Raw genomic sequence first — 6,319 nt, 5'->3', positions numbered from 1 at the left:
AGCCGTCAAAACAAAAGGCCATGTGCTCCATGATAACAAAGCCCAAGTAGACCCCACCGAAATCGTGACAGTACCCCCCCGCCCCCAAGGAACGCCACCAGGTGACTCAAGGGGGGGTTTACCTTGTGTCCGGCGGAAGTCCTCGATCAGCGACTGATCCAGAATATCCCGAGCCGGAACCCAACTCCTCTCCTCCGGACCGTAACCCTCCCAGTCCACCAGGTACTGGAAACCCCTGCCACGACGACGAACATCTAGTAATCTCCTAACAGAATAGACAGGAGAACCATCCACTAGACGAGGGGGAGGGGGGGCAGGGGATGAAATGTTGGCATTCAGGCTTGACCCTGGATACATGAAAAACAGGGTGCACCCGACCAAGAGAGGGAGGCAACTTGAGCCGTACCGCCACCGGATTGAGGACCTTGGTGATCTGGTATGGACCAATGAACCTAGGCGCTAACTTGCGAGAGACAGCCTTGAGAGGCAGGTCCTTGGTAGACAGCCATACCTTCTGACCACAGACATAGCGGGGCGCTGGAATCCGTTGACGATCAGCCGCTGCTTTGGTCCGTCTGGAGGCCTGGACCAAGGCCTTCCTAGCCTTCCTCCAGACACTACGACATCTCCGGACAAAGGCTAGGGCAGACGGTAACGCAGCATCGGGTTCCTGAGAGGGAAACAAAGGAGGTAGATAGCCAACAGAACATTCCATACCTGTGATACCTGTGGATGCTACTGGGAGAGTATTGTGGGAATACTCAATCCAAGTGAGCTGTTGGGCAGGATTGCGGACTGACACAAGACAGCAACCATGAGGGCAAGATAAAGGGAAGATAATGAGGACAAAACGGGGTGCAGGTGAGGAGGGAGAATTAGCTAACAGGGACAACAAGAGGGGCGAGGTAAACACCACGATAACAGCAGAAAAGAAGGGCTGTGCTGACCCCTCCAACCAGTGACGCCACTCACCCAAGGCCAACCTAACCGCCAGCAGCTCCCGGTTACTGATGTCGTAATTACATTCAGCTGGGTTGAGGCGGTGGGAGAAATATGCACAGGGGGTGCACCTTCCCATCCTTAGCGGAATGCTACGACAAGACTGCGCCTACCCCGACCCCAGAGGCGTCCACCTGCACAATAAATTGCCGTTCGGGATCTGGAATGGAGAGAACAGGAGCAGAGATAAACCGGGACTTTAATTTATCAAAGGCCTCCTGAGCCTGAGCACTCCAGGTGAACGGTACTTTGTTGGAGGTGAGCGCCATTAAGGGTGCAGCTACCTGGCCAAAGTTTCTGATGAATCGCCGGTAGAAGTTGGCAAAGCACAAGAAACGCTGCAGAGCCTTCCTGGAGTTGGGGACTGGTCACTTAGCGACAGCCTCGACCTTGGCCGGATCCGGCTTAATCTCCCCAGCTGAAACAATAAAGCCCAAGAACAAGACCGACTTGGCATGGAACTCGCACTTCTCCTCCTTGACATAAAGCTGGTTCTCCAGCAGCCGTTGTAGAACCTGGCACACGTGCCGAGTGTGTACCTGAAGGGATGGAGAAAAGATGAGAATGTCATCGAGGTACACAAAGACAAACTGGTTAATCATGTCTCCCAGCACGCTATTAACCATGCCCTGGAAGACAGCAGGGGCATTAGTAAGCCCGAACGGAAGGACCAGGTATTCATAGTGTCCCGTGGGGGTATTAAAGGCTGTCTTCCACTCATCGCCCTCGCGAATGCGGATGAGATGATAGGCGTTGCGGAGGTCTAACTTAGTGAAGACCTTGGCTCCCTGCAAGAGTTCAAAGGCAGATGACATTAACGGCAAGGGGTACCTGTTTTTAACAGTCATGTCATTTAACCCTCGGTAATCAATACAAGGACGCAGAGAGCCATCCTTCTTAACGAAGAAGAACCCAGCACCAGCCAGGGAAGACGAGTGGCGAATTCTTGAATGTATTTGTCCATAGCCTCTCGTTCTGGACCTGACAGGGAAAAGAGACGACCCCGGGGCGGAGAAGTGCCTGGAAGGAGATCGATGGCACCATCGAACGGCCGGTGGGGGGGAAGCGAGGTGGCCCGGGACTTGCTGAAAACCAGCCGCAGATCATGGTACTCCCCCGGGACCCCAGTGATATCAGCTGCCTCAACCTGCAACACAGGAGACACAGACACAGGAGGAGAGACTGCACCTAGGCAACACGCATGAGAAGGGTCTAGCTGCAGCCTTGCACTTGCATTCTCAGACACTTGCGCTTCCACTAGCGACTTGCAGGCTTTATTTTTTATTTTGTCCTCCCGAAACATAGCTCGCAGCGCCCCCTCATTCCAATCGCAGGAAGCAGCTAGAGTCTTAAATTGAATGGCATATTCAGTCACGGAACGGCCTCCTTGACGGAGCCGCGCTAGTTTGGATGCAGCCTCATCTCCTTTTAACAGAGCGATCAAAAAGCTTTGTCATCTCACCGCGAAACTCCTCAAAATCAGTGCAGAAGTGGGCTCTAGCGTCCCAAACGGCAGTCCCCCACTCACGAGCCTTTCCTGTCAGCAGAGTAATGACGTAAGCAACCTTTAACAATACAAAGCCCTCCGCCGTGGGTCTTACCTCCCTCGACGCGAGCTCTGTCCGCTCGATAGCATGTCAGCTGATCGAGATGAATAGCGCAGTCCGGAAAGCTGTTGTTGAGCCATGTTTCCGTGAACACAAAAACACAACAGTCTTCTGCCCTCTTACCCCTCTTCTGCTTCCTCTCACACCGCTTGTGGCGCCTCCGCTGTGGGCGAGATGCAGTAGTGGGGGTCGGTGATGGTGTGGGCCTCCGGAGCAGACCGAGATCCCGCAGCTCTTCGGCGTGCGCAGAGTTTAACTCTAAAAATGTGGTTCTGCCGACATTGAGCAGAAACTCATGACTGTATGCGCGCTTAGAGACAGATAGACGCGACGAATACGTACAAAAACACTGCGACTCACAAGACAAAAAACACGAAAACACCTTTCTGTCGGGAGAGAGAGAAGCCGCAGCGTGTGAACGCGCCGCCATCCTAGTTGGAGTTCGCGGAAGCAGCTGCTTGATTCAGCCATTTGGGTATTGAGGGTTTCAACCTCCTGAGCTGTGGATGAGAGCTGGCTGGCTTGGTGGCCGAGGAGAGCTCCTTGATGAGCAATGGCCGATCTAACAAACTCCTCACCCGCTGGATCCATCTTGGTCAGTCTGTACTGTCAGAAATGAGACCGGGATCCAACAGCAGGTGAAACAAAATTCAAAGTTTATTGAAAACTGTGATAACAGAAAATGCTCCATCAATAAATCAGCCGGATATCAAATCCGCCAGCAAATAGTCAGCTTGATCAGCGCGGAGGTCAGACCAGCCTCTGCCGAGCCCGTGGAGAAAAGAGGCGACGAGCCGGCAATTGAAAGCCACCGCTGAATTCCAGAGGTAGTGCCGAGCGTGGGCAGAGAAGAATCGGAAGGGGCTGCCGTGAAGAGACAGGCCTATGATAAGAGACAGCCTAGGCAGAGAGCCGACCAGAGTCCTAGAGGGGCAGGCGGGTAAAAAGGGGAGGGTGACAAAAACAGGAACGCCAGACTGACTAGACTAGAAAAATAAACAAAACAAGACTGGGTCAGAAAACACAGCATGCACTGAGACGATCTGAGCTACAGAACAACACATTACGGACTGACACAAGACGGCAAACATGAGGGCAAGATAAAGGGAAGATAATGAGGACAAAACAGGGTGCAGGTGAGGAGGGAGAATTAGCTAACAGGGATAACAAGAGGGGCGGGGTAAACACCATGATGACAGCAGAGCACATGGCGAGCCGTCAAAACAAAAGGCCATGTGCTCCATGACAACAAAGCCTAAGCAGACCCCACCGAGATCGTGACATCAAGTGTATGTAAACTTTTGAACGGGGTAATTTTGATAAATTCAACTATTATTTACTCTTGTGGACTATATGTAAATGTCTTTTATGTGAAATATCCTATTCAGGTTAGTACAAAATAAAAAATAACATGCATTTTGTATGATCCCTCTTATTTTTGCTTTTTACATACAACATTATAGTTTATAGTGACCGTGCCTTCAATATCCATATAAGGACAGAAAATTATATTTTCAAAATAACTATATTACAGTGGAACACAATTATTATTATTAATACAACAGTATAGTTTATAGCAGTAGTTTAACCTTGACTTCAAGATCTATAAGGGCATTTTAAAATTAAATTTATTAAAGGGGTCATGAACTGAGAAACCATAATTCCCTTGTTCTTTTGACATATAAGAGGTCATTGTACTATAAAAACATCCTGTGCGTTTCAGAACTCAAAACTTTGTTGTTAGTCTAAAAACAGTTTATATTAAAGCCAGTCTGCCAAAACAACAGCTTCTGGAATGTTCTAATCTATGACGTAACAGTGTGGATAAGCACCGCCTCCGCAGAAGAAGATCGACATCGCTGCCTGTTTAGCCCCGCCCACCGATTCACACACATAGTGTTTAAAGGGGTGGTTCACTGTTTTTTTTTTTAGGCTTGATTGTGTTTATGGGGTGCAGTCTAACATGTGTTAATGATTAGTTTTTAAAAATAAGCATTATTTTTCACATAATTTACCTTTATTCCACACCGCTCTGTCCCTTCTCTGAGAAACGTGCTTTTCCCGCCCTCAGAAATAGGCGATGGGCTCTGATTGGCTAGCTAGTCCAATGTGTTGTTATTGGCTAAACCGCCTCTAGTGCGTGTCTAAACGTCCCACCCCTCACCTCAGCGGCATGTGCTCCGGTTGTATTGTAAATAACGTTAATATCGCTTATCAGTTTGAGCCCGATTGAGAAGCAGAGGATATTATTGAAGAGGATCGTGCAGAACCTGTGCAAGCACGGCTTTTAATGGTAGGCCTATGTTTTTTGTTTGTTGTCGTCTCATACTTTTAGACATGCTGTTATTTGAAAATGTTACTTCTTATGTTAGCTTTTAAAGGGGTCATATGATGTTGCTAAAAATAGCATTATTTTGAGTATTTGGTGTAATGAAATGTGTTTATGCGGTTTAAGGTTCAAAAAACACATTATTTTCCACATACTGTACACTTTACAGATCTTCTTTGTGCACCAAGAGCTTGTAACACTCCAAAGAGAAAGGAAAAATTGAAATCGCATCATATGACACCTTTAATATACGATTTTTATCCTGATTAAAGCTTTAATACAGTACGGCAACTACACGCGCATCCATGTATATTGCTTCTCATAGCTATGTGAAAATAAGTGTATAAATGGAACAGTTCATTGTTGGAGCTGAGCTGGTGATCTGAATGAGAGAGATAGAGAGAGAGAGAGAGAGAGAGAGAGAGATGCAGAGCGTGTGCAGAGCAGGGCGACGCCAGGAACAGGATTAAGAACTGCTGCTTTAGAACATTGATTTTGAAACTTGTGAATCCATTAGAATCGTTAGAAGACAGAATCAAGATTCATATATGAATAGATTTTTACATGCACCTCTAGTTTTCTCTTCCTCTTCCCTAAAGCAGCACAGCATGGCCTCTCCCCCTTTGCTGCCTTTTCCCGAAGTGGGGTTTATCTGGGTTTGTGATGTCACGAACCCGGGAACTGATCCTAACATTAGTAAAGAGTGGATGAACTTTATTTTTAATGAAGATCCAGACCATGTCAGTAAGAACTCGGTCCTTTGTTCACTTAGTTTTATCGTGGATTTGTTTACAAACAAGGCACAATTCGACGCGGGATTTTCAGAGAGATTGAAACTAAAAGATGATGCTGTGTCAGTGACTGTATTGGATCCGACAGTAATGTCTCAACACACAAGTCTGAGGAATTGTTTTTATTACGTGATCACTATTGCTTTGTCTCTTCTTACAGATCGTTTGATCTGTATTGAGTTATTTATTCGTTTTTAACCTAAAACACAGCAGTCCATCTGTGAAGGACGTTGGGTGTCAAACATACACAACTATTAGCCAATCACAGCAGCGGCGTTTACTTCCGAGTCTACAGTCAGTCACGACTATTCAAACAGAGCGATCTGATGAGGGGGGTCAAAAACAGGACCGAAAATAGCCTATTACTTCTAAATTATGATTTTTTTGATGTAAAAATCTTGATAACATTAAACTGGACCTCAGAGAACAGTACAAAAAAAAAAAAAAAAAAAAAAAATCATTCTGTTAAATCCCCTATGCAGGGTATTGAGTGGAGCTTGTTTAGATCTGTCTGGTGCCTCCTGAACAAAGAGATTTGGCAAATGCATTATCTAACAATATAACAGTGGCTTAAACATAGTCAAAAACATATA

This window comes from Sinocyclocheilus anshuiensis, unplaced genomic scaffold (genome assembly GCF_001515605.1).
Source record: "Sinocyclocheilus anshuiensis isolate Anshui unplaced genomic scaffold, SAMN03320099.WGS_v1.1 scaffold45, whole genome shotgun sequence".
Taxonomy (NCBI): domain Eukaryota; kingdom Metazoa; phylum Chordata; class Actinopteri; order Cypriniformes; family Cyprinidae; genus Sinocyclocheilus; species Sinocyclocheilus anshuiensis.
This window is presented reverse-complemented; position numbering follows the sequence as displayed.